The sequence below is a fragment of the Cervus canadensis genome, chromosome 18 (genome assembly GCF_019320065.1).
Source record: "Cervus canadensis isolate Bull #8, Minnesota chromosome 18, ASM1932006v1, whole genome shotgun sequence".
NCBI lineage: Eukaryota > Metazoa > Chordata > Mammalia > Artiodactyla > Cervidae > Cervus > Cervus canadensis.
In genome coordinates, this window is record NC_057403.1 from 42,173,861 (window position 1) to 42,198,833 (window position 24,973).

The 24,973-nt window shown below is 44.0% G+C and overlaps 1 long non-coding RNA gene across 2 annotated transcripts; it reads left to right on the plus strand.

Annotated features, from left to right (window-relative positions):
* Positions 1 to 9,173: 9,173 nt before the first annotated feature.
* On the plus strand, positions 9,174 to 16,357 carry LOC122421701. 2 transcript variants are annotated; one of them, XR_006263564.1, is made up of 4 exons: positions 9,174 to 9,313; positions 9,433 to 9,636; positions 11,759 to 11,831; positions 15,326 to 16,357. It is a non-coding gene; the product is annotated as an uncharacterized LOC122421701 (long non-coding RNA). The 2 variants fall into 2 exon arrangements; XR_006263563.1 differs by lacking the exon at positions 11,759 to 11,831.
* The last annotated feature ends 8,616 nt before the right edge of the window (positions 16,358 to 24,973 follow it).

A 24,973-nucleotide genomic window follows, 5' to 3' on the forward strand; every position in this document is an offset into this window, starting at 1 on the left:
AACCGAAGTCACTGCCCCCAGGGAAATTAAAACTGCACCCCACCCCTCCCACTCCAGGGAACCAAGGGAGTTGGAACAGCATCTCTTGATTGCTGAGCACAGAGGACAGAGCAGTCTGTCTGTCGGCTGTGCATTTAGGATCAAAAAAAATAGGAATCAATGTTTGGGGCCATCAAGATGCCAAGGAGAATTCATTGCCAGGCAAAACCTAGGCTCTGTCCAAAAGCCACTTGCAAAGACTACAGGGAAGACATGGTGGTCGCCAGCCAGGCCTTGTGAGATGGGGGTTTGCCTTCTTCCATTTGCCATCAACCTGGCATGTCTGTGGTGGTCTTTGGAGTCTGGCGTTGGAAGATGTTGAGGCCTGGGGAGTGAGGAGTCTCTGGGTTTCAATTCTGAGACATATTTCTTTCTTAGAGGTCGCTGCAGGAATCAGCAGTGTCTGGACTGGGAACACAGAAAGGAAGTGGGGCCCCCACCCCACCTCCCCACTCCCACCCCCCCCCCCGACGACTGCCACAGCTGTGATGCTGAGCCTCCGATGGTCCCGCTATTGATCCCCCCCTCCCATAATGAACTGTAACAACAACTCCATTACTCTGTGCTCACCCATTGGCCAAGGATAATATAAAATTAGCCAGCGTGCATGGGGGCCTCTTAGGATCGATTTCCCTACTCAGATTACTTGTTACGAAAGAATAGAGCTGTCTCCCCCGTAATTGAACAAGTTAACTCCTTGTCTCATAAAATGTAAGCCAGTATTGATTGGCTGTTGTGGCTACAGAGGGGGGCTTGGAGAGGGGTGGGAGCACCGGGGTGTGGGGATGCTCTTCCCCTCCCCTCCTCGTCATGGTCCCCCAAGCTTTAGATGTTGGGGCATCAAACCTGAGGCTGCATCGTTGGTCTGAATAGTTATGGGGAGGGGATCTCTGAGCCCCAGTTTCACGCCCTGATTCCCCACCTCTCCAAGCCAAGGACGTTTATGCTTGTCAGAACACTTGGGGCTCTGGACTTACACAAATCTGGTTTCAAATCCTAGCTCTGTCAAACACTAGCCTTGTGACCTTGGACCTGGTACCAGACCCTTCTGTTTATGGGGTTTAGTAGCAGTAGCCACCTTAGAGGTTATTGAAGAAGATCAGAGGAGCTAACTCAGGTACAATGCCAGGCACGCAGGCAGGCAAAGGCACCGATAAACAGGAATGGCCATTGGTGCTCTTGTGCTTGTTTTAATTTATGTCAGTAATAGAAACCCATCAAGGGAAGGTGTGAACGTAAGACACACACATGGTCTTCTGTTGGGTGGGTGAGAAGAGACTTTAAGGTCTGGTGGGACAAAGTCCAGTTCTAAATGCCTCTGACCACCTTTCAAGTGTGGTCAGAAACCACAGGCGTTGTGATGGGCAGGATTATTCTGACATGTTTTCAAACTGGAGAGATGACTTTGCCGCTCAAGGAAGGAAGGGACTTGTTTTGCGGACCACATCAGCTCACCAGCCCCACCTGACCCCCACCTCCACCCCCTCAAGTGTCAATTACAGCCTTATCACCTCACAGCATGTGGTCAGTGAGGCCACCTGCCCCCAGGAGAAGGCTCAGGTTTGTTGAATTTGGAAACATTTCCCAAGGCCTGCACAACAAGCAGCAGTGAACAGTGTGTGCCCAGGAAAATGTAACATTCAAGGCTGTCATCTCCTACTGACTTTGGCTGGGATGTCAAAAGGGAGAAGGAGGCAGGAGGTGGTGAAGAAAGGATTTAAAGAGCAGCCTAGGCCCCAGGTCTGGGTTCATGGTGTATGCTCATGGAAAATAAGAGCCATCTATTACAGTATCGACAGATTTTTGTCTTTACCTAGATGTGAGGTAGAAGATTCATTCTACAACTAGGAAGAACAGTAAATTTACTCAGAAATGACCTTTATTTATTTTTGGCTACTCTGGGTCTTTGTTGCTGCCTGCGGGCTTTCTTTAGCTGCAGGGCATGGACTTCTCATTGTTGCGGCTTCTCTTGCTGTGGAGCATAGGCTCTAGGGCACCTGGACTCAATAGCTGTGGCTCAAGGGTTCCAGAGCTCGGGCTCAGTAGTTGTGGCGCATGGACTTAACTTCCCCCTGGCATAAGGAATTTTCCTGGACCCGGGACTGAATTCCTGTCCTCTGCATTTGGCAGGTGGATTCTTAACCCCTGGATCACCAAGGAAGTCCAGGAATGACTTCATTAGCCTTGCAATTTGGGAATTTTTGTTCTAACAGTGATGATGTCGGTAAAAATAATACCAACATTTACTCTGTGGGCTTACTATATGCCAATCTTTGTTTCTTTTTTTTTTTTAATACTGGCCATTTTTAAAGTCTTTATTGAATTTGTACAATATTGTTTCTGTTTTACCTTTTGGTGTTTTGGCCACAAGGCAGATAGGATCTTAGCTCCGGGATCAGGGATCAGACTTGCAGTCCCTGCACTGGAAGGTGAAGTGTTAACCACTGGATTGCCAGGGAAGTCCCCAGGCTCTGTTCTAAACACTTAGCCAGGGTTCCCTTACAGAAACCAGCCAGCAGCCCTCTATTTAAGTGACATTATTACTGTAAAGGGTATCACCTGATGAGACCTACTCTGTGCACAGACCACGGGAAGGATACTATATGGTCATGTCAACGATGCTCGCCATGTGGAGATATTTCCATTTTCTAGTGAGCAACTAGGTGAAGCATCTTGTACACAACCGTTGAGGAAACTGGCTTTGAAACCTAGGTATGCCAGCCTCAGAAGTCCATGCTTGAAGATATTTAATACTTTGTGTGCGTACACGCTCAGTCGTGTCCAACTCTTTGCGACCCCATGGACTGAAGCCCATCAGGCTCCTTTGTCCATGGAATTTTCCAGGCAAGAATACTGGAGCGGATTGCCATTTCCTTCTCCAGACCTTTATAAAAGTCCATTGATTTTATGACATTTTTGCTGTCTCTAAAAGGTATCCTGTGTGCTTTAGCTGTCACCCTTTCTACCCTCAACCTCCTCCAGCCTTAAGTAACCACAAATCTGCTTTCTGTTTCTCTAGATTTTCCTCTTCTGGACAGTTCATATGAATGGACTCATGTAATCCAAGACTTATGTGGTCTTTTATGATCAGTTCTTTCATTTAGCATAATGTTTTCAAGGTTCACACACGGTGTAGCATGTATCAGTACTTCATTTCTTTTCTTGGCCAAAAAATTCCATTGTATGGATATACCACATGACTTTGTTTATTCATTTATCAGTCTGTAGGCATTTGGGTTATTTCCACATTTTGGTTGTTACAAATAATGCATCTATAAATATTCATGTACAAGTTCCTGTGTGGATGTATGTTTTTATTTCTTTAGGGTATATCTCTATGAGTAGAATTGTTCAGTCCCACAGTAAGTCTATATTTAATTATTTGAGAAACTGTCAGATGGTGTTCCAAAGCAGCTGCATCATCTTACATTCCTACCAGCAATGTATGAAGCTTCTAATTTTCTTACATCTTCACCAATACTTGATTGACTTTTTGATTATATCTCCCAGTGGGTGTGAAATGGAACTGATAGTGTTCTGCAGCTTTTCATGTACTTCTTGGTTATTTGTACATCTTTTTTGGAGAAATGTCTATTCTTTTTCTTTGTCCATTTCTTACATTAGGTTATTTGTCTTTGTAAGAAGTCTTTATATATTCTAGATTCAAGTCCCTTAGATCTATAATTTGCAAATATTTTTTCCTTGTTCTGGGTTGTCTTTTCACTTTCTTGATGACATTCATTGAAGGACAAGAGTTTTTAATTTTGTTGAAGTCCAATTTATTTTTCTTTCATTGCTCATGCTTGTGGTATCCTATCTAAGAATCCATGAAGATTTACCCCTATATTTTCTTCTGTGAATTTTATAAGTTTTAGCCCTTATGTTCAGGTCTTTGATCCATTTTGTGAGGTAAGGATCCAATTTATGCATATGTCCATCCAGTTGTCCTGGCCCCATTAATGAAAAAACTATTATTTCCCCATTGGATGGTCTTGGTATCCATGTTAAAAATCAGCAAGGTTGCAGTATACAAGGTCAGTATGCCAAAATCAATTGTATTGATGCACTTACAATGAATAAGCTGAAAATGAAATTAAGAAAACAATTCAATTTATAGTAGCAACTAAAAGGATAAAACATTTAGGCACAGGTTAAGTGGAATAATTTAGTAATAAAGTTAATAATAGATTAAAATTAATTTAGTAAAAAATAAAATAAGTGGAAAATGTATAGTATGAAGACTGTAAATATTGTTGAAAGAAATGAAAGAAAATGTAAGTAACTGGAAAAAGATCCCATGTTCATAGACTGGAAGACTTAACATTGTTAAAATGTCTCTGCTCCTAGAACTGACCTATAGATTCATTGTAATCCCTATTAGAATCCCAGCTGACTTTGTAGAAATTGACTAGCTGACTTAAAAATTCATAAGGAATGGTAAGAGACCTCAAAGAGTCACAGCAATCTTGAAAAAGAAAAGCAGAGTAGGAGGACGCATACTTTCAGATTTCAAGACTTAACTACAAAGCAATGAAACAAGACAGGGTGGCACTGGCACAAAGAGAGACGTGGAGATTGACAGAATGGAATTGAGAGTCTATCAGTAAATCTATTTTTAATATAAAACTTGGGAAATAAACAAGAGCTTAATAATTTTTGAATTTATAGACTGCCACTGTTTTCTTTCTTTCTTTCTTTCTTTTTTCTGTCCTATGTCATAAAAGCTGTGTATGTACCATAATCTCTACAAGGCATTCTGAGTGGAAGAGTGGAGGTCACCACAAGGAGGGGTGGACAGTTTCTCCCTTGCTCATTTTTTGGTTTCTTTTGGAGGGGTTGTTTTCCATGTTCGTTTTGAGGAGTTGTGTTTTCCATGCACCCTGTTAACTGGATGTGCAGAGGCTCTTATTTTAGTGAAATCAGACTTCCCAAAAAGGACAAGTGGCTGAAGAAGATTTCTGCCAAGCAACCATTATTAAAGTTAACAATGACAATGGCAGTAGAAGTGAAGAACAGGGTTGTTTTGTCACATCCTCTCCTTGCACAGGCTTTTGACCAACCACCTTAGGAGACAGAAACAACGGTTATTTAATAAGATCTGAAATAAGATCAAATTGCTTCGGTAAAAGCAACTGAAATTATCAAAAATATTTATATCGCTATTGTTGATACCAACCTATCCCTAAGGAGATATTGTGCTGTGAGATACTAGCTAATGAGAATATGAAGCCCTCACAATTAGAAAACTATTTTTGGGACTTCCCAGATTGTCCAGTGGCTAAGATTCAGTGCTCCCCACTCAGGGGGCCTGGGTTCGATCACTGGTCTGGAAACTAGATTCCACATGTCGCAACTAAGAGTTTGAATGTTGCAATTAAAAGACTGCATGCCACAAAAAAGATCGAGATCCTGTGTGCGGCAACTAAGACCTGGCTCAGCAAAATTTAAAAAAAAAAAAAGGAAAGAAAAGAAAAGCGTTAGAAAATACTGCTCATTTCATCTTAATTTCATTCTTTCAAAAATTTGTTTTGTGGATGGGCATGCTTTGTAATGTACATGCATTCACTCCTTCACTCAACAAAGCATTCATCTGGAGACCCTGGGGATATAGCAATAAAGAAAGCAACTGTGTGGCTCTCATGGAGCTGATATTCTCATGGGAAGAGGCCAACAATAAAGAAAAAGCATAGAGAATATAGTGTCTATTATAGATTTTAAAAATTTGGTAACCACATGCCTACATATTTAAATGTACTCCTTTTTCATGAATAATATTTTGAAGGAAAAGTTTGAGAGGTACTAAGATTAAACCTAACTCCAAAATAATGATGGCTTAACACTCACCATCCCTCAACCCCTGCCCAATGCTCACTTCTGTTTACTCTATGTTGCAATATTTTTGAATAAAACAAAATTCTAAGAACTAGCATTTTGGCGGTTTTGGTTTAAGCATTAGTTATCAATTGACGTGTAACAAATTACCATTAATTTAACACCTACTAATTTTATTTCCAGTTTCTATGGGTCAGAAATCCAGGCAGGGCTTAGAGAGGCTGTCAGCCAAGGCTACAGTTGAGGTTTTGGCCAGGCTGGAATTTCATCGGAAAGCTTGACTGGGGAAGGATCTACTTCCAAGCTCACATGCTTCTTGGCACAATTCACTTCCTTGGGGACTGACCAAGGGTCTCAGTTTTTGACTGTTGACCTGAGATCACCCTCAGTTCTTTGGCACATGGGCCTCTCCAACATGGCGGCTTGCTTCAGCAACACAGGCAAGCAAAGAAAACCATAGAGGAAGTACGCTAGCAAGATGGATTTGTATTCCTGTGTAATATAATCACAGAAGTGACATTCCACCACCTTTGCCATATTCTTCTTTGTTTCTTTCTTTAATTAAACTTTAACTTTTGAAATAATTGTAGGTTCACATGCAGTTGTAAGAAATAATACAAGAAGATTCCATGTACCCTTTACCCAGTTTCTCCCAAACTTGACATCTTGCAATATCACAAATAAGATATATTGACATGCAGTCAAGATATGAAGCATTTTCATCATCACTAGAATCCCTCATGTTGCTTCAGTAGCTGCATCTGTTTCTCTCCCATCCACACTCTGTCCATAACCACTGGCAACCATTAATCTGTTCTCTATTTCTATACTTGGGTCACTTTATGAATTCTATATAAATATATAGTGTATATATATATATGTACACACACATTAAAAAAACCCTCCTTTTTAAAAGAATTTATTTTTTATTTTTGTTTTTTCCTCCTCTATTTAAAACACACTTCTTTAGGAATCATAGCTAAACTCATAGATAATATTCTTAAGTCGACACAGTGACATATTTATTGTGTTATATTAATTTGGCATATTGGTCTGATTTTTTTTTTAAGGATCAAATCACCCCTTAAATAATCAACAGTTTCATTTACAAAAACTCATTCCAACTTACTGAATTAGATTGGATTCCCTGGAAACTGACTTAGGTGGAGGCTTGTGTATAGCTGCTCCATTGGGTTTTAGTCCCAGTAGACAGTCCTATAAGGGAGTGAGGAAGGCAGAATCGGGCAGGAGAAGCTGCCCCAAGGTATGGTTGCAACTGAGGCCTCTGTTCATCTTACAGGAAGCTCTGAAACTACATGATTTTTCAGAGTTGTCCCAAATTAAGGAAGGAGGCTGGACCTATATATCTCCATTCTAGTTCCTTCGATTTTTCATATACATTTTAGAATCAGCTTGTAGATTCCGACAAAGCATGCTGCTGGGATTTTTATTTGAATTGCTTTTAATTTATAAATCTATTTGGGAGGAATGGACACATTCGGAATACTGGATCTTCTAATTATTAGACATCATTTATTTGGTCTTCACTTTCTTTCATCAGTGTTTTAGTTTTCGGCATACAGATCTTCACCTTCACTGTAATCTGTTCTTTGGAAGCAAAGCAAAAGTCCCTCCCACACTCCAGGCGAGGAGATTATATCAGGGTATGAATATCAAGAAATAGAGATCATGGGCCAGGTTAGAGTTTGCCCACATCTGGGTGATGATGACCCTCATACCTTCCTGGCTAAGAGGGCTGTGGTGTTCACTGCCTCCAATGCTCTGAGGACAAGCTCCCTGAATGGTTCAGAAGAAGAGATGAGTTGGGGGAGCCAGCCTGTGTGTGTGACCTGGTTCTAACCTCCCTCCCCACCTCATCTCTCCCAGTCCTTTCACGTTATTCCTTGTGCACACTCCATGCTCTCCTGCTGTTGCCCCTTCCTGAGCCTTCAGCCTATAATTAGAAAATCCACTTTCTCTGCATATCAAAAACCTGACACTCATTCAGAGCCTAGGCTCAAAGACCACCTCTTCCAGGAAGGATCCGCTGAGTCCCTGGCAGACTCAAGCTCTCCTGAGTTTCTACAATATGCTGATCATACCCAGTGCATGACACATTTCATTCTGTCTTCTTTTTAAATTATTTGTGTATGAATGAGTTACATTCTTTCTCTTGTAACAGTAGACCAGGTCAAGCAAAAACGTACTTTATTGGCTCATGAAATGGGAAAGTCCATAGGCAGACTGACTCTGGGCACAGTTGGATTCAAGGGCTCAGAAAGCACTACTAGGACCCAGTCTCTCCCATCATTCTGCTCCACCGTCCTCTTCAGGCCCTTCTTTTAAAATAAATTTTTTTTTTTTTTTTTTTTACTTAGTTATACTTCTATTTTTGACTGTGCTGGGTCTTTGTTGCTGCACAAGGGCAGCTCTCCAGTTGCGATGCACGAGCTTCTCATAACTGTGGCTTCTCTTGTTGCAAAGCCCAATGTTGTCTCGGGCTCGGAAGTTGTGGTGCATGGGCTTAGTTGCCCCATGCCATGTGGAATCTTCCCGGACAAGGGATCAGACTGTCCCCGGTGTTGGCAGGCAGATTCTTGACCACTGAACCACCAGGGAAGTCCTTCAAGCCCTTCTTCATAGGTGCCCAGGGCAGCAAGGAGCTTCTGGTGGTCTCAGACCAAAGCCAAAGAAGTCTATCTCCAACCAAAGGAGGGAGGGCCCCTTTCTGCCCACAGAGGGTCTTGGTTGTGGCTCATGCTCTAAGTAAACCACGTGTCCATCTTCATACCAACCCTGGAGGCCAGTTGACACGGCATGAGTCAAGGTGAGGCTAGTTTCCCTGAGGAAACCCAGGACATTGGAACAGGAAGCAGCAGAAACAGGTGATCCATGCTGCTGAAGCCTCACTGTGTCCAGGTCTGTGTCCCCACGGACTGTGCCGGACTCTGGAGGGCAGGAACTGTGGCTCTTCCTTCTTCCTTTCAGTACCCAGCCCAAAGCGAAGCACATACTTAGACTTTACAGGGGTGAGTCAATATCTGTCCAATAAGTAGATGCGTGTGCAACTGAATGGACTAGGAGTTGGCCAGCGTTTCCTGTAAAGGGCCTGATAGTAAATATTTCCAGCTTTGGGGGTATGCCGGTTGTAGCAGAGAACAGCCACGGACAACACACAGGGAAGGCTGTGGCTGTGTTCCAATAAAACTTTATTTACGCACACTGACATGAGAATTTCATGTCGTTTTCACGTGCGTCAGGAAATAGACCAGGCTCACAAAGAGACCGGGTAAGCTTCGGCTTGCTGTCTCCCTGTATGAGAAGCGCAAGGCAGCAGATGGAGAAATAACCCACCACGGATGTCACATCCTCCTGCAAGTTTCACACCTTGCGGAGCGGACTCTGTGTGAGGCCCATTGTTGTGCCATCAACACGTGAAAAGGTAACATTTAATTTAGGTAGCGCATCTGGAGAGGGCGAGGCGCCTTCATCAGGCGGTATTTAAATTTCTGCGTTCCACACCAGTGCCTCTAAAATTGTTAAAATGCGTCGCCCTTGCAGCTTTATTAAACCTCGTCCGTTCCAGCCAAGCTTGACGAGCGAAAGAGCAGCGTTTCTTCCGAGTGGAGTGGATTTGCTGGGGGCGGGCGGAATTCCGCTCCCTCCCTGACGCTCCCGGGAAGCCTGCGCAGTCCAAGGCCCCGGCCCTTTGTGCAGGCGCCCGGCGCCCAGCAATTGTGTCTCTAATCAACTGCCTCTAAGCAGGTGAGCATTTATCTCAGTCAGTTACCCCTTATAATTACTGTATTGAACCTAGTTGTCTATAAAATGAATGGTTTGTTCAGACACTTTACCCAAAGAGTTCATTAGGGGTTAAACAAAATGCAATCCCATTTGCAAAGAGTATAATAAATTGTTTCATCTGTGAATTTAGCTGTTCTCCCTAATGCAGACATGGGTGTTACAGTGGCTTTCCCTTGATAGGGTTATGGGTTAATGAAATGCCTTTTCTGTTGCTTATTTTCCTCTCTTCTGTGCTGAGTGATAAGTAGCTAACCAACGAAGCTTGTAATTACAATCTTACAGAAACCGGGCCGATCTGTATATAAATCTCACCATCCAATTACAAGATGTAATAATTTTGCACTCAAGCTGGTAATGAGGTCTAATACTCGTGCATGCGATAATCCCCTCTGGATGCTGGCTTGATCAGATGTTGGCTTTGTAATTAGACGGGCAGAAAATCATTATTTCATGTTCAGGAAAAAATTAGGTTGGTGGGAAGTTAATTTTCTCACCGCTCTCTGAAGCGTAGACAAGAATTTAATGATTTAATCATGATTGTTAGCTCTTTTGCAATCAATTTGTAATGATTGTGTAGCAACTCTCTTCAAGGGAAGCCGCTTTTGGAGAAGAGTTTGCAAACAGCCGTCCAGGGGGGCTGGCCTTCGAGGGATGCGTGACGCCAGGCCATTAAAGCTGTCTTCAGCGTGACTGACAGGATGCGGGGAGGCCCAGCCTTCCGGCTTGCAAATGTGCGCCCCTTCCGGCAGGGTCTGAGAAGATAGAGCATCTTAGCACTGTAGGCTGCCGGGGCTCTGACTCCATCCTCAAGGAATGGGATGCAGGCTCCTTAGCTGCTCAAACTGGGGAATCATTTTGTTGATGTTATGCGTTCTAGGTCCTGGTTTATAGACTCAAGTGTGCAAGCTATTGCCTATCTTTCCACTTTTAAAAAATTTACCGAATTCTAACTTGGAGATTCATGCTGCCCGGTTGGTGGGGGCTGTAACTTACAGATAAATTGAGTTCTTCACCCTTTCTCCCGAGAAAGACTGACATCCAGGTTGGTGCACGGGGCAGAGGCTGCTTCTGTCTCAGCCCGCATAGACCCTTCAGGCTCTAAGGCTCCATAGCCCCCGTTGCAGGCGGGAGACACAAATCCCTTTGGGGGGTTGAGAGCCGTGAGCCTCAGGTCGAGCCTCTGGAGCTGGGTTAGTTAAGCAGGCAGGTCCTGTGAGGCTTCATATCTATGGGGACCAGGAGCCAGGTCCTGACTTAATAGGGGTTTCCCTGCCCAGGCCTCAGGCCAGTTCACTATTTCCCAAATTCGGGCTCTTCTGAGGGGCTGCCAGCTCACCCCAATGACCCCATCACATCCCTTCAATAACTTCACCTTTTTCAAAGGATCAGAAGAGCCTTTAACTTCAGGCATCTTCTGTGTGCAGACCTGCTGAAACTCCTGAGGCTGAGAATTACAAAGCCTGCCTACCTGCTTGAAGGAGAAGACAGAAGAAGAACAAACCCTAATTAATATTTCAATAAATTATCCTCCTGTATTGACTCAGACGTCCTCCTGTGTGTTCACTGGATGATTTATTTTCTGAGTGCCCCAAACACATTTTCCCTCCCTATATTGGATGGTGTGATTATCACTTGGAGGTGTCTGGTTGTTCCATCCAATTCAATTCTAGAAGTTTTTATTATGCGCTAGCTAGATGCTTAGACTGAGGAGAGAATATCCTGTGTGTATGAGCAGGGCAGTGATAAACAGTATTAACATTTATTACTCACTGAATTTTATTGAATTTCTTTGACTCCGTCCTTTGTAAAATGCATCATTATTTTATGTACTAAGAAAGTAAAAAGTTATTGCCAAAGGAGGTACGTATAGTGCTTCTTTAATCACTTAGAATTTTTATTTTGTACTTAATGAAAGGCTCTTTCATACTTATATAAACATAGATTTTTTTTCACAGATCACTCATTTGCACACATAAAGAGAAAATATAAGTGGAGTAAATTGGCAAAGATATTCTTGAGCCATTTTTATATTCACAGGCCAAATTTTCTGAGCTGAGTGTCTTTGATGTTTGTGTTTCCTTAGAAGAAGGCTGCATGATTCAGGAATTTCTTCTAAGCGATGACATCTTTGTGCAAATTTTGGTGCCCATGTGCAGGTAATGCCAGTGTTGTTAGAGTTGGTCCTGGCCAATACCTATCCCAATCTCAACGATGTTAAAATGTGAAACAAAAAAATGCTCACCTCAAAATTGATGAAATACAATAAGTATCAGGCTTTGGATCAAAGGACAGGTTTTTCAACCAGGGCAGGTGGAGTGAAGACAGAGACCCTGGTTCAGGCTGTGGTGAGTGGGAAGGAAAAAGTACAGGTCAGGCTAGTAACAGGGGAACTCGGCTGTGTAGCTGAGGCAGAGGGCAGTGGGGCTGAGTTCCAGAAGCTCAGAGTCACTCTAAGGCCTCCTTCTGGGATGAGGGAGGTGGCTAGTGCCCTTGAATGACTCTGGCTAGTTCTGGCAACACCAGAAGAAATAAGGAGGAAGCTGATATTGGTGAGCCTGTATCATTCAGGGCAAGTGAGACAAATGGGGCGTGAGAGTAGGTCCCATCAAAAAGGCTTGGCTGGGAATTCCCTGGCAGTCTGGTGGTTAGGACTCTGAACTTGACTGCAGTGAGCGAGAGTTCGATCCCTGGTTGGGAACTAAGATCCTGCATGCCGAACAGCCAAGAAAAAAAGAAAAGAAAAGAAAACCTTGGCTCAAGTTTCCACTCCAGGCAGGTAGATGTCCTGACTATGCCATGCTCATTCCCCCTACTCAGTCTTGCTTGTTCATCCCACCTGGATTCCGTTACGTATACTTCTCTTTCTCTCCAAGCACTGCCATGATGCTTTATACCATTCTTAGGGAGTAACTTGGCTTGAGGCCTTTCCCTATATTGCTTCCTTGGGAGGTTTTTCAGCTTGCATTCCACTCTCTCTCTCTCTCTCAGTGCCCAGTCGCCCTATGCTTCATTTTCATTTCCTTGTTTTTGTATTTTCCTTTTCACCACAGGACCTTTGCACATGCTTATCTTACTTATCTTACTAGGACAGCTTTCTTTCCCTGTTCATCCTGCAGGTTTTGGCTTAAGCAGCATGTTCTTAGGGACCTCTCTAGGCTGTGTGACTTGCAGCACAACTCTCGACACAGTTGGAATTGATGTTTCTTACATTATATCTTCAAATGTCTGTATCTCATAGTAGAGTGTTAGCTCCCACAGGGCAGGGACTGTGTCAGCTTAGCTTCCCAGACCCAAATACCATCTGCATGTGAATAAGTGCTCCCTCTCTCTCTCACCCTCTTATCTTTATATACATGATGAATGTATGAATGGATCATTTGTAGATGAATGAGTAACTTAGAGCATGAGTGATACATGTAAGAGGCAATTCTATGTATAACAGGAAGCAACCTGCTGAGAGTGGAGTTACCCTCTTATGAGGCCTGGGTGACTGTGAACATTATACATGACACTTAAAACAGACCACAGAACACCTACTGAGTCCTTGGAAAAATTATACTATGAATAAATGGCATTGGTTTGAATTACCCCTCTACTTTCCGCTAAATATTGCCTATAAATTCCAATTATAGAGTATTTTGTCTCTAAAAAGCTGCCTCTGTTACTATAACCCTTTGTCTTGAGGCCCCATGGTCATATTCTGCTTGATTTTATCTGCTGATGACTCCAGAATCACTCATCTGAACTCTGCAGGTACCCTGGGAGCCCCCAAGAGGATGGGGAGGGTTGGTCCCTTCTTCTGCCTAGAAGCTGTATACACACACCATTGTCAGAGGCAGGGAGACAGCCTTCCAGGATCGTTCCATGTTTTTTCCCTTGACTTCAGTTTTCTCTCCAATTGTTTTTTACTTTTATTAATTTATTTATTTTGGCTGTGCTGGGTCTTTGTTGCAGCACGTGGGCTCTCTGTACTTGTGGTACATGGGCTTAGTAGTTGCAGCACTTGGGCTTAGTAGCTCTGCCTTAGGTGGGGTCTTAGTTCCCTGACCAGGAATTGAACCTGTATACCTGCATTGGGAGGCAGATTGTTAACCACTGTACCACCAGGGAAGCCCCTCTCCAGTTGTTGATTTGGCTTTTCTTCTTTAAGAATTTTTTAAAAATTGTGTTAAAATATGCATCATATAAAATGCGCCATCTTAATCGGTTTTAAGTGTCCAGTTCAGTGGCATTAATTACGTTCTCATTGTTGCACAGCCATCACCACCACCTATCTACAAAACAGTTTTCATCTTGCAAAGTTGAAACTCTGTCCCTGTTAAATAATAACTCCCCATTCCCTGCTCCCCACCAGCCCATGGGAATCACCATTCTATTTTCTGTCTCTCTCTGAATTTGCCTCATGTAGGTGGAATTATATAGTATTCAACTTTTTGTGCTGGCTTATTTACTTTAACATAAAGTCCGTCCATGTGGTGACATGTGTCAAAATTTCCTCCCTTTTAAGGCTAAATAATATTCCACCATATAGCTATATCGTATTTTGTTTATCCCTTCGTCCATTGATAGACATTCGGGTTACTTCTATGTTTTGGCTATTGCAAACAATGACACTATGATCATGAGTGTACAAATACCTCTTTAAGACTGTGCTTTCAGTTCTTATGTGTATATACCCAGAAGGTGAACTGTTGGGTCTTAGGAAAATTCTGTGTATAATTGTTTGAGGAACTACTGTACTGCTTTTCATAGTGGCTGTGGCATTTGACAGTCCCATTGACTGTGTACAAGAGTTCTAGCATTTCTACTATTGACATCCTTGCTGATGCTTGTTATTTTCTGTTTCTTTTTCTTTTAATATACTGAATGTGAGGTATCTTTTTATTCTTGAATCCAAAGCCCCACCTCCAGTTCTTGTTGTGATACTTGCTGCGTGCTAAGTCTCTTCAGTTGTGTCCGAATCTTTGCAGCCCTATGGACTGTAGCCTGCCAGGCTCCTCTTTCCATAGAGGTTCTCCAGGCAAGAATACTGGAGTGAGTTGCCATGCCCTCCTTCGGGGGATCTTCCCCACCCAGGGTTTGAACCCACATCTCTTATATCTCTTGCATTGGCAGACAGGTTATTTACCACTACTACCAGCAATGCTTGTGATGCAGGGATTTAATTTTCAGTGAAATTCAGCAAATAATAAATACTTAAGCACCTTCTATGAGCAAAGAGCTCAGCCAAAGGCTTTGGAGGTGGGGCAGGGGAGTGATGAAGAGCGTGGGCTCTGCCTGCAAATCTCCCTGCTGCCACTTCCTAGCTGTGCACATCACTTCACTGCTCTGAGCCTCAGTCCCCTCATCTGTAATATGGAAATGACAATAATGGGCCCATTTCATAGCATCCTTGGGAGGATTAACTTATTTAATGTATGTAGAGAGATTAGCATAGTACCTGGCATTTCTTGTTCTTTTTCTTATTTAAATTATTCTTATTTGCTATACAGAAAAAGCAGACAGGACACACTTGAGCACCCAGGCCCCCCACTGCCCTGTCCTAGGGGCCTACCTAGCCTGGAACTATATGACCCAAATGTCAGCAGAGTTCTCTCTGGATGATGGGAGTGTTAATTTCCTTTTTCTACTTTTTTTTCCTGTTTTACAGGCTTTGAGAAATGGACATAATTCTTTTATAATCGTGGACAACAGTTATAATAATATTTTAAATGAACACAGACTTCTGGCTAAAGATAATAAAATCATTTTTCTCTGCTCATCTCCCTTGAAATCTACATGAAAAAGCCACAAGTAAGTCAAAAATAGAGATCAATTTGAATTTCGATGGAGCTGGGACAAGTCTATATCCCCAGACCATTGCTATTGTATCTGGAACAAGGCTTGGCAGGTGGAGAGAGCTTCCAGATCCCTCCTCATACTTCAGGCAGGATCTGAACTTAAGGTTTGTTCTCCTGAATCAGAGGAAGGTGGTTGGAGAGATCAGAAGTGAAGATAGTGTCTGGAGAGATGTGGAGGCTTCGCTGTGCAGGCCCAATTGAACTTGAATGGATGGGGAGGTGAGCATGGTGGAGAAACCATTGGGACAAGCAGTTTCTCTTGCCTGGGAACTGATCTGCCAGCAAGGGAGACCACGGGCAGTGAGGTGGAGTGAAGGGTGAGTAGGCAGTGATCCCTGAGCTCCGTGTAGAAAGCCTGAGACGGATGCTCTACCCGCTCCAATGTGAAAGACTTGGGTGCCTTCTGCCTTGGAACACAGGAAATAGATCATGCCTGAGACTTCAACTCTGAACCAAAGTGTAGGCTTCCCCAGCCCAGGCTCTGACACCCTCCCCCATGCCTCCCACACACAGCATCTCAAGAGGAGGAATCGTCATAGAGGAGTCAACGCGTGCCTATGCATACACATCAAAAGATTTTTTTAAAGTGTGAGAAAAATCAGAAGGGAGGAAAGAAATACAGTAAGTCCCCTACATACGGACCTTCAAGTTTCAAACTTTCAAAGATGCAAACGTGGGTTTGCATGTTCAGTCATGTTCACGTGTCTGGCATACATGGTCACATGCATGCACCTCTGAGAGGGGTTGTGTTTTTGTGTACTTTGTAGTATTGTATAGAGTACAGTAGGAAAGTGTCCTTATTTCAACCCCAGGGTGTCTGGCAGCAAGTGTAAAAGCGCTGGTGATGTAGCTGGTCCTACTGTACTTTTCAAGGTGCTGTACTATAAGACTGAAATTGTTTTCTTTATTGTGTTTTTCTTTTGTATGTATTATCTGAATGAAAAGTATTATAAACCTATGACAGTACACTACTATGTGAAAGTGTTAGTCACTCAGCCATGTCTGACTCTCTGTGACCCATGGACTGTGGCCCACCAGGCTTCTCTGTCCATGGGATTCTCCAGGGAAGAATACTGGAGTGGGTTGCCATTCCCTTCTCCAGGGGATCATCCCAACCCAGGGATCGAACCCAGGTCTCCAGCATTGCAGGTGGATTCTTTACCATCTGAGCCACCAGGGAAACCGACACAACTATATGGTGGATTTTATTAGCTGTGTCCCTAGGCAAACCTTGTTGGACTTACGAACATGCTCTTGGTACAGAACTTGTTCACATGTGGGGGACTTGCTGTATCAACAAAAGCTGCTGAAGATCACACATCCCAAGAAGAATTACTCAGCATAATAGAGGGAGAGTTGGACAAGTGGTTATCCACAGACTCAAAGAAATAAGCACAGTGTGATCTTTCTACAAAAGGAACTCAGAGTTGGTGAAAGTCCAGTTAGCAAAGCTCAGGGAAGAAATAGAAAGTAGAAGCTTGACAGAGTTAAATACCACACTGAAAGCAACAACAACCTCCCCAAATAAGCATGACCAAAAATTCAACCAGGGGGATGGAGAACAGGCCAGAGAAAGTTATAGGTGTGGAATGGAAGAGAATGGAAAATGTAAAAATGATAGAAGATTATAGACAGGGAAGACAAAAGAGATCAAACGTATGTATAAACGGTGGACTTGAAGATGAGAACAGAATGGTACCTAAATAAATACTCAAAAACATGGTTAAACAAATCCTTGTGAAATAAAGGCTTTAACTGTATGTGGAATGAGAACAACACAAATTATGTAAAAAAATTGGTGAGATTCCTAAAGTTCGTGTGTCCTCCAAAAACCAAACCAACATAAGAGAGCATCTAAGGTAGAAGGTATTGGGGGAAAAAAGTCATGTACAAGGGGAAGGAATTGGGTAGGTATCAAACTTCTCCACAGCAGTTTGCAATTCATAAGATAATGGAGCAGTGTTTATGCTCTGATATGAAAAAATAAGACCCTCAATTTATGCCCCACCAAATTATCACTCACATATGGAAACAACATATATTTTTAAGCATGTGATATGTCAGTTATATAGAACCTATGGACCCTTCTTGGAAATTTTTAAAAAAGAAAGAAGTGCTTAATGAAATCTAGAAAACCTAGAAATGAATTAAACAGAGTAAAGAATTCTGATCCCTGGTTGGGGAACTAAGATACCACATGCTGAAACCCACATACTGCAATGAAGAGCCAGCAGAGCCAAAAAATCAAAGCGAATTCTGGAGTGAGAACTAATAGAGAGGACTGGGGTGGGAGAGTGTGATTTACCCCATCTCAATACCTAAACTCAGACTAAATATCTTCCTGACTCAGGGATCGAACCCACATCTCCTGTGTCTCCTGCATTGGCAGGCAGATTCTTTACCACTGAGCCCACTTTACCACCTGGGAAGCCCACTTTATACCTGGTCGAGTATAAATGTCAATCCCAATCTCCCAATCCATCCCAACCCCCACCCTTCCCACCTTGGTATCCATGTTTGTTTTCTATGTCTGGGTCTCATTTTCTGCTTTGCAAGTAAGTTCATCTATACCATTTTTCTATATTCCACATGTATGCGTTCATATATATTTGTTTTTCTCAGAGGAGTGGTTCTCAGCTAGTGATTCTCCAACCTGAGGTGGGAGTAGGGGGCATTTGGCAATGTCTGGAGTCCTTTTGGATTGTTTTGACTTGTGAGGGGGTGCTGCTGGTATCCAATTGGCAGAGATCAGATGCTGTAAACACCCTACGATGCACAGGACAGCTTCTCCCCTCCCCAACCAAAAATTACCCAGTCCAAAATGTCAACAGAGCCACGGTTGAGGAATCCTTCGCTAGTGCGATGGATGTCAAACTGTGGATAAGAAGGCCCTGCAGTTTCCTGACGCTGCCCAGAATTCATTTACATTCGACATCAGTGACTATACTCTGCCTCTCAAAGGAATTTTTATTTGAAAAAACCTGCTGCGATAGGGAGCTGCTTGTCTCAAAGGGATCCTCTCTAATGGAAACCTGTAGGCAAGCAGGAGAAAAGTTGGGGTGCAGAGAATTTTCTGGATGGCTTCAAGAAGTACCAGCAGGCAGGCCACCACTCTCTGCAGTGCGACCTTGACCAAGACATCTCAGTCTCATGGGCTGTCCCCTGTTTTGAGAATCGTTATGCCCCTCCAAGGTCCTGCAGCCCCTCTCTGAGGCCCCACTTCCCCACCAGTTCCGAAGCCTCCTGCTTGCTCACCTCACCCCATGAAGTCCCCTCCCCTGGAACTGCCTGCACTTGGCCATCCTTCTCCAGCGCCTTTGAAGATTTCCAGTTTTTCTAGTCCGGAAGCCGCACACAGGGTCAGGCTTTGGAGCCCGATAATCACTCTGTTCTGCCAGTGCCCAAGTGCCACGAAGCCTCTTTTCATGCCTATTTAAAGCCTCTAAGGGGCTTTCAAGTGCTCTTTGATAAATCATAGTAAGTGTTATTCCGGCCACTCCAGAGCGGTACCTGCTCACGCCCTCCCCCGTCTCCCGGGCGGCTGCTCCCCATCACTGCGTTTCACTGGCGACAGTAATTCATTCCACTCGAGCTGACGAGCTTAGTTCCCATTTATTTGCACATTATGAGCTGTGTCACTCCACTTACCCTCTAGACAGTAAATGGTTTGAAAAATGCAACTGTAACAAATATTCGGGAGAGGATAAGAGAGAGGGAAAAAGAGTGAGAGAATGAAGGAGGGAAATGAAACCTTTGAATTCAGAGCCCAAAAAACCCCAGAGAATGAATAAATAATGCTCTTGAATGATCTCAATCAGCAATAGCATCGGGGAAGCTGCAGAAACTTCCAAGCCTTCCTCGGAAATAAGTCTCATTTTCTGTCTCTCTTTACTTTAGAGTCTGAATTCTCTGAAAGTGGGGCTGGGCTATGTCAAATGCTATTCTCAGGTCAGGAAAATAATTAGGCTGCAGTGTCGGCTTTTACCTTTGAAATCAGAGAGGCTGGGCTGTTTTCTCGGCCTGGTGAAGGTCAGAGTCCCCACTCTGTAGCCCCTCACTCCTTGTGATGATTGGAATGACTTTCAGGGAAACTGAGGCAACTCGGAAAGGTGATGCCTCTTCTTCTAGGTCTCAGAGCTTATACCAACCAGGACTTGAATCCAACTCTTCTAAAACCCTGGTGTGACTTGGCTAATGTAGCCTACATAGCACCTTTGTGTGTAGTGTGAAGAACTGACCCATCACCTCCTAACTTGTAACTAGGCTATGGTTTGGAAGGCTGATGGTGCCTTGAGTGAAGAGAAGGTTCCCCCTTCCTCTGGGCAGATGAAACCCCATGCTAGGACACACGGTCTGGCTTGCAGTGTCGGCTGGTTTTGTGCAGGCATGGTTGCTAAGTCACTTCAGTCGTGTTCGACTCTTTGAGACCCGATGGACTGTAGCTCGCCAGGCTCCTCTGTCCATGGAATTCTCCAGGCAAGAATACTGGAGTGAGTTTACACAGCCTCCTCCATGGGATCTTCCTGACTCAGGGATTGAACCCTCGTCTCTTGCATCTCCTGCATTGGCAGGCCTGTTCTTTACCACTAGTGCTACATGGGAAGCCCAAGCTGGTTTTGGCCTTACTCATACTTCCAGCTGGAAGCCTTTGTGCAGTGTACTTCCTGCCCAACTGTACATGACATCTTGCCATGATAATCTAAGAAAGGCCACTTCCTGTGGGATGTGGGGAATGGGTACCAGAATGTTTAAGGCTAAACCTAGGCTGTATCTGGGAAGACGGCAGCTTGTGCCAAATCCAAGAGGTGAAGGAGGTAGGGAGAGAGATTATAGACTGGCAGGACCCGACCCCGGGGTTGTACTCGGGCTGCACTGGAGGAACAGATCTAGACAAGGGGCTCAGGACTGAGGACGTGCAAAGCTAGCGTCTACCTGTGGTCAGCACATGCTGTGGGTTAGCCCAGCCACTTAAAGGAAGCAGGTGGGGCTGGAAGTATGACCTGTCTCTGGAGCCATGACAACTGCCTGGAGGCTAGGATACCAAGCGAAGTCATGACTAAAATCTTGATTTGAACCCTGGCTCTATCACAGTGGTAGATGAGGTCTTTGATCAGTAAATATTTACTTATTCCCCTACCTTGATGGTCAGAAGGTATTAATACATCCTTTTGATGTTGGGCTGAGCCATGTAACTTGTTTTAGCCCATGAGATGTTGGCCAGTTGTGATACAAGCAGAGGCTTGAAATGTGCTTGCAAACTTGCCTTCTCATCCTCCTGTCATTGCCATGGGAACATATACTGGGGAGCCAAGTGGTCCCACTAGGAGAAACACATAAAGCAGACCTGAACCAAACCCAGATCCAGGCCTAGCTGAGTCCAGGCTAGATCAGCCAAACTGGAGCCAAACTGCAGATCATTGTGGTTGTTTGTTATGTAGCAATAGCTGACTCAGACAGCTACTTGCTGTGCAGTGTTTGAAAGTTCTTTATCTACCAAGGCTCTCATTTCTTCATCAGTAAAATAGGCAAATATAGTGCTATTGTAAAAATTAAATGAAATAATAGCATAATGTACTTCACATATAGTATATAGTCAATAAATATTAAATATGATTGTGATTGTTATTTTAAATCAATTCCTACTTCCTTTGCCCTTTTCTTGCTTCCTTCCCGTGCTTCCTCCCCACCTCAGGCATCACCATCCCTGTAAGTTGGGAATGCATTGGAGAGAATGAGTTGCCAGCTCCTGGCCCATCTTATTAACTACTGCTTTGTGGGGAGAAAGAACAACATGGAGCCTACTCACTGTCACAATAAGACTGAACACACAGAATATTTCCTTGTGAAGTATCAGACTCCAAAAGGAGGTGTGAGGGGGCCTAATGCCGAGCTTTCCAGTTGTTGTTGTCATTGTTCAGTTGCTAAGTTGTGTCTGACTCTTTGCAACCCTATGGACTGCAGCACTCTGGGCTCCTCTGTCCTTTACTGTCTCCCGAAGTTTGCTCAAATTCATGTCCATTGAGTTGGTGTGATGATAGGAAGAAGCCTATCCCATCAATGGAGAAATGCACCCGGATCTCCAGCCTTAGAGCTATAGTGCTGACGCAGGTTTAGCCCTTGTCTGCACACCACATTTCACAGTTTACAAACACTGATGCTCATGATCACTTGGGTACCTTGCAAGTGTAAGGGTTACTTACACTTTGCGGATGCAAAAGTGAGGGCAAGGAAGTGGCCGAGCTGACACACATGGTCCTCCACTGACTGAGGCTCTACCACCCACCACCTGCCCTTGCCGAAGAGGCTGCTGGGAACCATTCTCAGGGTGAGATCAAGAGAGGTTATCATGCTTAGCAAAGTTGAAACCTACTAAGGTTTGCAGGCACATCTGTCAGTGAGCATTCACAGGTGTGACGAGCAGAAGAGTTTCGGAGATTGCTGAGGGCAGCCTTGTCCCCACATTGAGTCATTTGCACAACACCCTGAGCGTTTCCTGGTGGTTTAGAGGGTAAAGAATCCACCTGCAATGCAGGAGATGCAGGTTGGATCCCTGGGTCGGGAATATTCAGTTCTCTGGAGAAGGAAATGACAACCCACTCCAGTGTTCTTGCCTAGGAATTCCCATGGACAGAGAAGCCTGGCAGGCTACAGTCCATGGGGTCGCAAAGAGTCAGACACGACTGAGTGACTGACACTCACTTTCTGAGGGTTTCTGTCATGTCCACGTGCCCTTTTTCCTTACTTTGATCCCCTTTCCCTAAATAGACCACCATGTATTTATTTTTTTAAGAATTTTTTTTTATGCCAACCATTTTTAAAGTCTTTATTGAATTTGTCACAGTATGGCTTCTATTTTATGTTTAGTTTTTTTTGACCATGAGACATGTGGGGATCTTAGCTCCCTAACTAGGCATCGAACCCACACCCCTTGCATTGGAAGGCGAGGCCTTAACCACTGGACCACCAGGGAAGTCCCTTGCATACCTTTATTTTTAATCAAAATTTTATTGTATCTGTGAAATCATGGATCTAATGTGCTGCTGTAATTTTTCCAAGTACACATTAAAATAAATCTATGAGTATTCAAACAAAAATTGTTTAACCACGGACCTCCTAAATCATCAGGCTCATGCTACCAGGGAAGTGTAACTGTGGGAAATGCTGATCTAGTTAGTCTAAGGCTCTTATTTTTTGGAGGGAAACTGAGGCACAGAGAGGCAGTGGGGTTCGCCAAGGTCATGTACCTGGATAAAAGCAAAGGCAGAGCCTGGTCTGCAAAAACTTAGCTTGGGCCCCCATGCTGTAGCAGGTTCCCAGGGTGCTTCCTGGGATGTCAGTTCTACTCACAGCTCCTATTCTGCATGATAAAGCAGCAGTCCCCAACCTTTTTGGCATCAGGGACTGGTTTCATGGAAGACAATTTTCCCACGAATGGGGCAGGGAATGGTTTGTGGATGATTCAAGCACATTCCATTTATTGTGCATTTTATTTCTATTATTATTACATCAACTTCAGGCATGAGATCCCAGAGGCTGGGTACCCCTGTCATAAATGATTCTGGGCCCCAATGAGCTTGGCATAAACCTTGTCAAGATGGTTTGCTTGGCACACACTGATGTGACCCCAAGAGAGCCAGTCATGATGTTTCCAAACTTCTCTGGCCATGGAACAGTTTTTCCCAGATCAGTTTGCACAGGCTTCTGGAAAGGCAACATGCTGGTAAGTTTGTCTGAAGCTCTGGGCCCAGCAGCTGAGGTCCAGGGACCACCCCAGGCTCACTTTGTCTGGGAAACCAAGTCCCCACCCTGAATCCTGAGTCAGAATTGCTTCTTGCCTCCAAACAGGGACAAGAGAGATGGCTGCTGCTAGGATGCCTGCGAACCCTGGGGACTTGCATCCTGGAGGCAGCAGGACGGCTGGAGGAGAGGTGCTGGGGAGGGGCTTCAGAGGAGAGCCTGGCTATGGGGTCAGCTCTGTGGCAAGTCCTGTACCTGAAGACCACCAGACCCCTCCTGACCCCACTCCAATCACACCAGGCTTTCGAAACTGACCCATCAGGGGGCTTACCATGGCTTTGTCTCTCGCCAGCTGGGTGAACTTGAGTGACTTAGGACCTCTGTGACTCAGGTTCCTTATCTATAAAATGGGATAATATCATTCACACTGTTATAATGAGAAAATGTACATAAAGTACCCAACGCAGACCCTGGTGGGTAGATAGCCAGTAATGGTAATTATTAATACTATCACCATCATTACCAACAGCCTCAGCCTTGAACTTGCTCCATCCCCTCCTAAATCTGTGATTCTGATCATCCTGTCTCTTGCTTTCTCACTTCCTGGTTATCACATATCCAGCAGAAACTCCTCCTTGGCTCTCAAAAGTATAAGGAATTTCTGGGTAGGCAGAGAAAGTACCTTTCTCTATTTTCCATTGATCACATTCATTTCTGTTTTAAGTACCACTGTATTGGGCAGGTGGGGGACTTAAACTCATCACTTTGGAATCCTGCCCTCTGTCTTCCAGTGGCCAGGTCTGTCTCGTTGGGTTTGACGTCACTGAACTGGTGAACTCAGTGGTCCACAGAGGTCCCTGTGGAGGCTTTGAGGCAGACACTGTGGGTGCTTGCTCTACTGTACTGCTTTACCTTTCTTCAAATTATCATTATCAAATCTGAAAATGTTGAGGGTTTTGGGAAAAGTGTTTTCTCACCTTCCCAAACAAGGAAGGCATCCCAATAGTTATCTCTTTTATATTCTTTACTCCCTCCCATCTTGTACACTATAGTGTGAAGATGTGATAGTTGGGGCTATTGCAGCCAATTTGCAGCCATGAGGAAAAGACCAAGAGAATCCTATAGATGCTGACCAAGATCCCTTTCACTCTTGAGTTGCCAAACAATACCACTGGGTAGACATAGGTTATAGGAGATGGTTTCAGTCAGGGGCAAGATCAGTCTTCCAGGGCCAACAAGCACATATTGCTGAGTGCTAAGTACTATGTTAGGCCCAGAGATAAGCAAGAAAGGAAAACGACCACAATAACTTTCTGCCATCATAATATCTATGTGGCTAAACAACATTTTAAGCTTGCAAACTTTGATTCAGCTGGTCTTCCTAGGAGTGGGTTCCAGACTCAAAATCTGGTGGTTCATCCTGGGGCAACTCATTAAAATGATTTTGATCTGAGCTTCCATTTGTGGAAAATGAGGTCAGTTAGCCCTAGCTCATAAGGTTCTCCTGGGATGATGGCAGTAAAAAGCTGAACATACTTCAGTGAGTTCTTGAGAAGTTAATGATTCGACTATTGCGGTTATTAATAAATATTACTGCCCTGGTGTCAAGAGGCTTTTTCTGGAACCCTCTTAACAGTCAGGCCTAGTCTCCCTGACTGGGCCCACGTCTGGGGTCCCAGGTCTCAAGACCCACATGGGCCTGTCTGGAGGTCAGGGTGGCC